At 46.6% G+C, this 9186-nt stretch overlaps 1 long non-coding RNA gene across 1 annotated transcript; it reads left to right on the top strand.

Annotated features, from left to right (window-relative positions):
• Window positions 1-2443: 2443 nt before the first annotated feature.
• LOC137522716 (uncharacterized) lies at window positions 2444-8564 on the top strand. Its single transcript, XR_011022413.1, has 3 exons — window positions 2444-2949; window positions 3416-3546; window positions 7296-8564. It is a non-coding gene; the product is annotated as an uncharacterized lncRNA (long non-coding RNA).
• Window positions 8565-9186: the final 622 nt, after the last annotated feature.

Here is a 9186-nt window from a genome sequence, read left to right as displayed (position 1 = left end):
GGAATGCGGAAGAGGCCCGAGGACGACTGGCAGTCGTCCGAAAACGAAACTAAGCGGCGGAGGGAGACCGGAGGGCACCGAAGGACCGGCGCGGGCACAGGACGGCTGCAGGAGGCTTGGGAAAGCCCCCAGGTAAGTGAATTTATTTTTCCACGGCAGTTAAGGTTCCCTTTAAGGCCAATTCAAATAGTCAGCTCGAATAATGAGCTCGAATACCGACTCGAATAGTGAGCTCAAAGTCCGAGGTCGAATCGAATAGTAAAAATTATTTGACTCGAATATTCGACTGAACTCGAATAATTTACTATTCGAATTCGACCAAACTCGAATTTTAAAAAGGGGTATTTGAGCACCACTGTCTCCCCCTATGTGCCAGGTAGCCAGATACTGGGATGCGCACAACCATGCCTAGGTTGATCTGCAGATCTATACGTGAGATTCTCTCACCTTGTCATATTCTACATTTAGATAATAGCCTGGACATTCATGCGCACCTTATGGGTATTCTGCCTTATAGTGGGCACTGACCCGATTAACCCCCCCCCCTCGGGTCGCCCGCACTGACTATAATGTTTTGTATGCCATCCTGGTTGTATTTTTACAGTCCAGGTCCGCCACTGCAGCATTCTCCTCCACGCGGTGTGCCCCGCGGTAAGCTGTCAACTTTCTGGCTGTTTGTTTTGCGGGCTTGCTCCCCCTGCAACCCCAGTCCCCCCCCCGAGGCGCTCACATCTGTGACAATGTAATTCGCAGTCCAGGTCCGCCACTGCGGCATTCTCCGACTGTGGGTCGCACCGGGGGGTGGGGGCCGTCCTGGTATCCTCGGACACTCAGAGGTCTTTATTAGCCACATGTTTAGATTACAGCTACATGGTCCCTTTCTGCCTTGAGATGTTTTAGGCCTATTTTACTCAGTTTGTTTGCTATGCATAACCATCCGGTTCCACAGTGGTTTTGACTCCAAATAACTTTATCTAGCTTCTCCTGACCCTCTATGCACCCCCACTGCCACCCGACGAGTGTCATATAGCTGGCACCCTACGGGAGCGCTGAATGGCCGTACGGAAGCGCCCGGATGCTGAGACGTGACGGCAGCTGTCACCCAAAAAAATCCCAATGTGGGCAGCAATCTCCAGAAAAATCGCAATGTGGGCAGCAGTCACCAGAAAAATCGCAATGTGGGCAGCAGTCACCAGAAAAATTGCAATGTGGGCAGCAGTCACCAGAACAATCGCAATGTGGGCAGCAGTCACCAGAAAAATCACAATGTGGGCAGCAGTCACCAGAACAATCGCAATGTGGGCAGCAGTCACCAGAAAAATCGCAATGTGGGCAGCAGTCACCAGAAAAATCACAATGTGGGCAGCAGTCACCAGAACAATCGCAATGTGGGCAGCACATTACTAAGCACTGTTCATAACGTTAAATGCAGCACTTAATATTGGTGCTTATGGCAGCCGTTTTTCACCTGCTCTGCACCTTACCCCCTGCCCTTCCCCTCATATCATGTGCTACCATCCAATCCCCCCCCCCCCCCCCCCCCCTGCAAAGTGGCTAGTATGACTATCCCTCCCAACATTTTATGTGTACCCTCCCCCCCCCCCTCCTACTAATCTAATGATCCTCTTGATCCCCCATGTATAGCCAGAATCATTCCGACCCCCCCAAAGTAAGAAACTAAGTGGCCAGCATTACTGACCCTCTTCCCTCACCTTCCCCATATATATTACCCTCCCACAAAGACTGATGCAATTTGAGGCCAGTCTCCCCCCCCCCCCCCCCCCCCACACACACACTCTCCCCGTGGCTGACATTCTCCCCCTCCCTCCCTGCAATGTGTGTCCCCTACACACCTTTGTATTGTAATGCACAGCAAAGCAGTTTATAATTACATTACACCTCGTCAAGCGCTGTGCATTGCTCCTCTCCTGCTCATTCATCAGAGCTGCCCAGTGTCGTTTGGTTCCCGAGTTTGTCACATGGCAAGTCAGTCAGGAGCTGCACAAATGTAACGGAAAGCAGAGGAGCTCTGATGAAAGCAGAGGAGAGAGCAGGGGAGAGGGATGCACAGCACTAGACGAGGTGTATGCCAGAGATATTATACACCGCTCTGCTGTGCATTCCATTACGAGGAGGACAGACATCGCAGCCTTCAGGAGGAAGCAGGGAGAAGCACGTCAGCCTGAGTGATGGATTATCAGCTGCCCTGCGAGTAGCGCAGCTGTGTAATAAAGCAAGGGAGATGAGATCTCGGCAAGCCAGCACAGCGGCTCGTAGCCACTTTTTATTTAACAACAGTTCTGCGCTAGGTTTGCTAGTTTCGGCAGAAAAGTAGCGATTTCAGACGACCCTCCCCGCTCCTATGACGAGCAAATGGATGTGCGCATGCGCAGTGCTGAAAGTAGCTATTTCATTCAGACGGATAGCTATTTCAGACAGGACAACGGCTGTAGCTGCTTGGACTCAGGGATAGTAGAATATCGGTAAATGTACCTGATATCTACTATTGGCATTACCCTGTGCTCTTGTTAGATGTATTCCTATATAGGTCCTTGTAAATTTGCATTGGAGTTGTTGTTTGGACAGTTCACTACTTCATCTCCACCAGATGGCCATTTCTGTGTGCATCCTGTGTGCCTGTCCAAGATAGAAAATTACCGTTCTGTGGAGGGATGACACAGTTGTTTTCTGAAAGGCAAAGCATGATTTTCCGTATTTGAAGAAATTCCGTGCTTGTTCCCAGTGTTTACATACCTCCCACAGCCTTCCAGTAGCCAGTGCTATTAGTTCTGTTTACCAACCTATGATGACTGATTCAGTGACCAAAACTCAGCTTTAGTAATGATCTACATTCCTCCTATGTAAATACTTTGTCTATGCAGTGTATAACCACGTTACTATCCCAGAAAGTACCTGGCAGAGATTCCCTGGAGGGATTTTCACTTTATGGTAAATGCTTTCATATTCTTTTCACAACTTACTTCCTTAAGATATCAGATTCCAGAGTACAATGAAGTCAGACATGTTTTAATGAGTTGTTCATATAGTTATTATAGCTCTTGGCGTAAATTCTGGAAAAAAAGCGATCTATCTTCTAAAATGTATGAGATATGTGTTAATAAATAGGCTCAAATATTTTATTTCAAATCTCTGACTTAAAGCAGACCTAAGCTCATTATGGATTTATTGTGCAAGGTCATATTATGATTCTTAAAGGGTCCCTGAAGTAATTAAAAAAAAATAGCTAAATACTCACCTCAGAAGAAGGGAGCCCCAATCTTATGTCCCTCTGTTTCTGCACTGTGACCCTTGGAAAATATTTAACAATATTCTCGAATATAGTGCTGGCAGCCATGCTCCCCTTTGTGTACATGTGCGGCTGCACAGTAATATGTTGCTTCGTCCTACTGTGCAGGTAGGGACCCTACTGGCTGTGCTCATACAAGGAGGGGATGCAGCTGTGAAGAAGAAGAAGAGGGACTTGGATTGCAGCTGAAGGCTCTAGGAGGATCCAGAGTTTTCTCTCCACAGATTTGCTTTTACTAGGTATTCTCCTTTTGAAGCGTAACTGTAACTTTAGTCTTTAATCAAGGATGCTATCTTTATTTAGTTTAGCTTGTTCAATGAAGCTTCATAAAAAAACCCCAAAAAAACTTGAATGTAAAGCTACTGAGTCAAATAGAGTGAATGGGGCTGCCTGCGTCCTCTATTGATGTAAGTCTACCAGCGTGCATTTGTTAGGCACTAACTTATAGACATAATAATACAATAAATGATCCAAAGGATTTTGCCTTTTTTCCCCTCTTAGGCTTCTTTCACACTAAGACGTTGCGTTAGGTGCTACGTTAAAGGGAACCAGAGACGAAGCACCCTTGTGTATTTTACCATGTATATTAGTAAGAACATTAGAGAAAACACTTACCATGCTCTCTGTTTCACCCTCACTGCTAAAAGTGGCTGTTATCAGCAGTCACAAGAATCCCAGACTGAGCAATTAAATCTGGCTTTGCTGGGAATGATTATTGCTGAGTCATTATAGAAAAGCCACAAGGGGGCAGGCTTGGGCTTGAAATAACACCACAGAAGACAGACTTAGCTATAATCTTTCTGTAGCAAAGCTAGACGGCGCAGCCTGACTTCTCAGTCGGGGATTCTTATCAGAGGTGTAAACAGTCAGATTACACAGAGAACAATGAAACAAAGGGCAGATTAGGTGTTTACTGTCATGTTCCCACTGATTTATAAGGGAAAATACAAGAGGGTGCTTCATCTCTGGTTCTCTTTAAGGTCGCATAACGTGCACCTAACGCAATGCATGGTCATGGTGGCAGAGGACGTTAGCAAAGAGCCGCGTTAAGCGGCTCTTTGATGCGTCCGTGATGCGTACTATAGTACGCATGCGCTGGTGGAGACCACATAAGCAGAGCACTCCGCATCACGTGGTCCCGCCAGTGACGTCAGCACAGTGCAGTGAATATTAATTAGCCATGTGGCTAATCACTGCCCCTGTGCAAGCAGGCTAACGCGGCAAAGCCGCTCTAACGCCGTAGCATGCGGCACTTTAGATTGACGTGCAGCGTTACAATGTAACGCAACGTGGGCACTGTGAACAGCCAATTGCAGTTACATTGCTGTACGTTGGGGAGCATTACAGGCTGCACCAACGTGCGCCTGTAACGTCCCACTGTGAAAGCAGCCTTAAAGGACTTCCGAGGCCAAAACTAAGAAAATTACACTGTACCTTTTTCCTAGCCGAATCCACGGAGGACGCCCTGCGCGTCCTCCGCTCCGTTCTGCCGTCAGTGTCTGCCTATTCGTTCCCCCAGGGCAAGCCCCGACCCCACCGAACGGGTCGCATCGATGCCACCCCTAAGATGGCCGCCGCCTTGATCCGCGGCTGCGCAGTACGCTTTGCCGCGATTGCGACTGCGCAGCCTTTAGCCCGCCTCCCGCCGCACGCTTCAGGAGGATGCCGGGACCCATACGCGGCGAGAGGCGGGCTAAAGGCTGCGCAGTCGCAATCGCGGCAAAGCGTACTGCGCAGCCGCGGATCAAGGCGGCGGCCATCTTAGGGGCGGCATCGATGCGACCCGTTCGGTGGGGTCGGGGCTTGCCCTGGGGGAACGAATAGGCAGACACTGACGGCAGAACGGAGCGGAGGACGCGCAGGGCGTCCTCCGTGGATTCGGCTAGAAAAAAGGTACAGTGTAATTTTCTCAGTTTTGGCCTCGGAAGTCCTTTAAGGTTGCCATATATCTAGCAATGATGGGCAGATTCAAAAAATCTCTAATCGAATCTGATTTAGAGAGAGATCTGTCAGCTGCCTGTCGGCTCGAACTGGAATTGGCCTTGTGACGCCGTATCCACTGCCTTGACGGCCCAACGCTGTCCCTCTAATGTGCAATGTGCCCCCTGGTGCCCAGTGTACTATCCATTACCTGTCCGTGGCACTCCGGTTTTCTCTCACATCCCAAAAACATACAGATAAGTTAATTGGCCTCCCCCAAAATTGGCCCTAGACCACGATACATACACTCCATGATACATACATAGACATTTGTCTAGACATCAGCATTTTCACATGATCTGACAGTGTTTTTCCTCCAAGATAAATACAAGCTGGCAACTGAGTCCTTTGTTCCCCACCACACCTCTAAACTCACTTTTCCTAGGGACTTGGGCTTGCTGATTGTTAACCTGGACAAAGAGGAAGAGGAAAGCTGGAGAGGAAAGTGTAAAATTTCTTATCTTAAAGCTAATGGGAAGCTTTTTTTAAAAAAAGAAAAGAAAAATCAGCCAGATACTTGCCTAAGGAGCGGGAAGTGTCGGGGTCCTATAGAGCCTTCCCACTCCTCTTCCGGTCACTTCCGTTAAGCGCTGGCTCCCCAGTTTGAATCCTCCGACGAGAGAGGCTTTGAAGTCTTTGGGAGCCTGAGTGCTCCCAAAGACAGTCGTCTCCATACTGCGCATGCTAGAGTGCACAAGACTTCCGGAGCCTCCTTCGGCGGCAGGGGAGCAGTAATTGACCAACCGTGAGAGGAGTGGGAAGGCGGGTATCTAGTTGATTTTTTTTTCTGGTTTCCATTCAGTTTAAGGGCCTGTTTCCACTACACGCGGATTCTGGATGCAGAAAAACTGACTCCAATTAATGTCTATGGGCCTGTTTCCACTAGACACGATTTTTCTGATGCAGATTTCCCATAGGCATTCATTGGAGTCAGTTTTCTGCATCCAGAATCCGCGTGTAGTGGAAATAGGCCCTAAGGCAGCTGAGCCAGCATGTAGCACCATGCAGACTTGGCTTGCCTCAGTGCAAGTGGCTGTCCATCTGCTCCAAGGAGGTGAAATGGCAGCAGGCACACAAGGGCCAAAAGTTCACACAGAGACCATCAGATTACAAGATAGCTGAGCAGTCTTTTCTGCCTTCGCACAGCGACACAGACACAGCCGAGAACATGACTGTGTAAGGAGGGAGAGGGGTAGCGGCGGCTCCTACCTGTCAGCAGCAGACTTTTTGTGACAGCGTTTACTGACTGACTGGCGGGCAGGCGGCAGCGACGCCTCGGCTTCTCAGATAGGACGCGAGTCAGTGGCGCTGGCTGCTCGTCCCCGAGAACTGAATGGCTGTGGACTGCAGTAGTAAAAGAATGGGGGTGGAGTCTGGCCAGTGGCCATCAGGAAATAAAGGGGAAGCCTGGAGAAAGAAAGCCTGGGCTGCAGTTGGATGGCTTTCTCTGTCAGCTATACCCTGGTTGGTGGCCCCGCCTCCCGCCCAGTATATATGTTTACACTTTATGGACACCACCCCAACTGTCACGCATTTCACGGATAAGTAAAATTAACTCTGCATTTATGGATAATCCGTAAATATACGGACGGTTGGCAACACTGCTTGTAACTAGGCTGCAAGCACACTTTGGCACTACAATTGGCCTGAAGAGGTGGGCACAGACCCAGTGCATACTAAAGTTCATGTGTTTTATGATTTTTTTCTTTATTGAGGTAAGCCACCCCAACCTTTTTCTCATTTAATTGATTTTAACTCAGTTTTACTATACCATTGGGCGCCACTTCTGTTTCGAATTTGCTGAAAAGTTTCCAACTGGACAGAAAGCTGCCAAAGGTGAGGAACATTTGTGCATATGGTAGACTGCCACTTGAAATGGTCGCAAACAAATGTTTTGGGCAATGAAAGCCTACTGTGTGTACATAGCTTCATTAGTATTTACTTTTTTGTACATAACCAAGATTGTGTTGTTCCATCCTAAATAAACCCATGTGTTTCATTGTCTTAGAATCCTCCAGTGCTCTTCCTAGGAGATGTGGAACGTACAGTACAGTGTCTCCAAGTTAAAAAATATAAGCTTTATTGAAGGAAATATGATCAAAAAATAGAATTTCTCGCCAGGAATCAGGGTGTTACCTCGATACGAAGCGAGAGTTGGACAATTTATATGCTTTTAACAGCAATGCATCATTTCACTAAACCTCTCTTTGACACACACAATTGCATTTGGTCAGCACTTGGTCAGTCATATATAGGAAAACATTCTCAAGTATTCAGAAATGTACCAAAAGACTTTGTTTACACCCATGTTTCAGTCACAGTGGAAAATGTGTAATGTTTTGCATGCATAACTATGAGATTCAATTTGTGAAAGGGGTATAAAATTTGCATTCATGTATTTAAGGTACCTGGAAATTTGGGCGCAGGGCCAAGCCGATAAACGCCTCACCCTGCTTCTGCAAAAATCACGGTGGCGTCAATTACTATTCCCCCTCCAGGCCACCATGGACTCAGTCAGGGGTAAGACGTAATTCAGCTGCCATCTGTTACAGCACCCAAATTACTGTCTGAGTGCCACTGTAGCTGTAAAGCTGGCCACTAACGGTTCAATCTCTAGCGAAAAATCGTTCGAGCGATCAGAAATTCTGATCGGACGAAAAATCGTTCACTACACCATCAACTAACCAATCATTGCTTCCTATCTATCATGACCACCAAGAAAATCCAAATTTTCATTCGACGAAAATTCATTCGGGTGACATTTTTTTTCACTTGTCCATAATTGATTGTGTCCACCAATGGAGATTATTTACAACCAATCCGATCAGAATTTCTGATCGCTCGAACGATTTTTCGCTAGAAATTGGACCGTTAGTGGCCAGCTTAATTCACATTACAGCCTATGATGGTGCATGGTGTGCCCAAATACCCCTGCACATTTAGTGTTGTCTCAATGAATTGTATGTTACATTGTTTCAATTACACAAATTTGAAAAACAGAAGCTACTAGACTAGTCATTTATTTTGAGTGGAGAGTCAGGCAAGTTCATTGAGGACACTGCGGAAAGATGGGATAACGTACAAAGCAAGAAGGTGTTATCTTCTGTCTGATTCCAGTGTTGTATAGATTTTGAAACATTGAGTGAGATTTGGAATTTTCCTAAGGATCACTAAGATTTAAAACTGTACAGTGGTTCATTATTTGGTTTCTGCATTAATTTCCAAATGTTTTGCAGCCTACAGAGATTCACAGAGATTTCTTAATGTGGTTCATTTCTTAAAGAGAATCTGTACTGTCCGATTTGTACAATAAAAAATATACCTATCAGGTCACTGTGATCCTGGATCCCTCTTCGCCGTTTCCGCCGCTCCCCGCCGATCCTGGCTTTTAATCAGCAGTTTTAGGCAGTATTTACAAACAAAAAACATGTCCGCTAACCAGGAAGTGACGTTTGTGTATGTGTATATATATATATATATATACATGAATATGTGTGTATGTATATGTGTGTGTGTGTATATATATATCATGTTACAGTATACTACAAGTTTTTATTACATAGTGAATTATCTGCACTCCAGTCTGGGATTCTCACAGTTTCCCAGCTTATGACAGGCAGCTCCCTCCCCCCTCAACCTCACAAACTGCATCAGACAAGCTGAAACTGGGAGCAGAGAGTGAGGAGTAAACAAAGCACACAGAGCCTGCAGGGGGCGTGCATAACTTGTATTCATTACAACAGAGGCAGCCCATTCCTCCCTGGGTCAACAAAGCTTGACAAAGAAAAGATAAGATATATTACAGAGAAAAGGCTGCAGTAATCAAGACCACATTAGAACAGGTATAGGAACTTATAGGATAGAAGAAATAAGGCTGAACATTTTGTTAAGCAGTCTCT

The sequence above is a fragment of the Hyperolius riggenbachi genome, chromosome 6, assembly GCF_040937935.1.
Source record: "Hyperolius riggenbachi isolate aHypRig1 chromosome 6, aHypRig1.pri, whole genome shotgun sequence".
NCBI lineage: Eukaryota > Metazoa > Chordata > Amphibia > Anura > Hyperoliidae > Hyperolius > Hyperolius riggenbachi.
The sequence above is the reverse complement of the archived record's forward strand: the minus strand, read 5'-3'. Positions and strand labels throughout refer to the sequence as shown.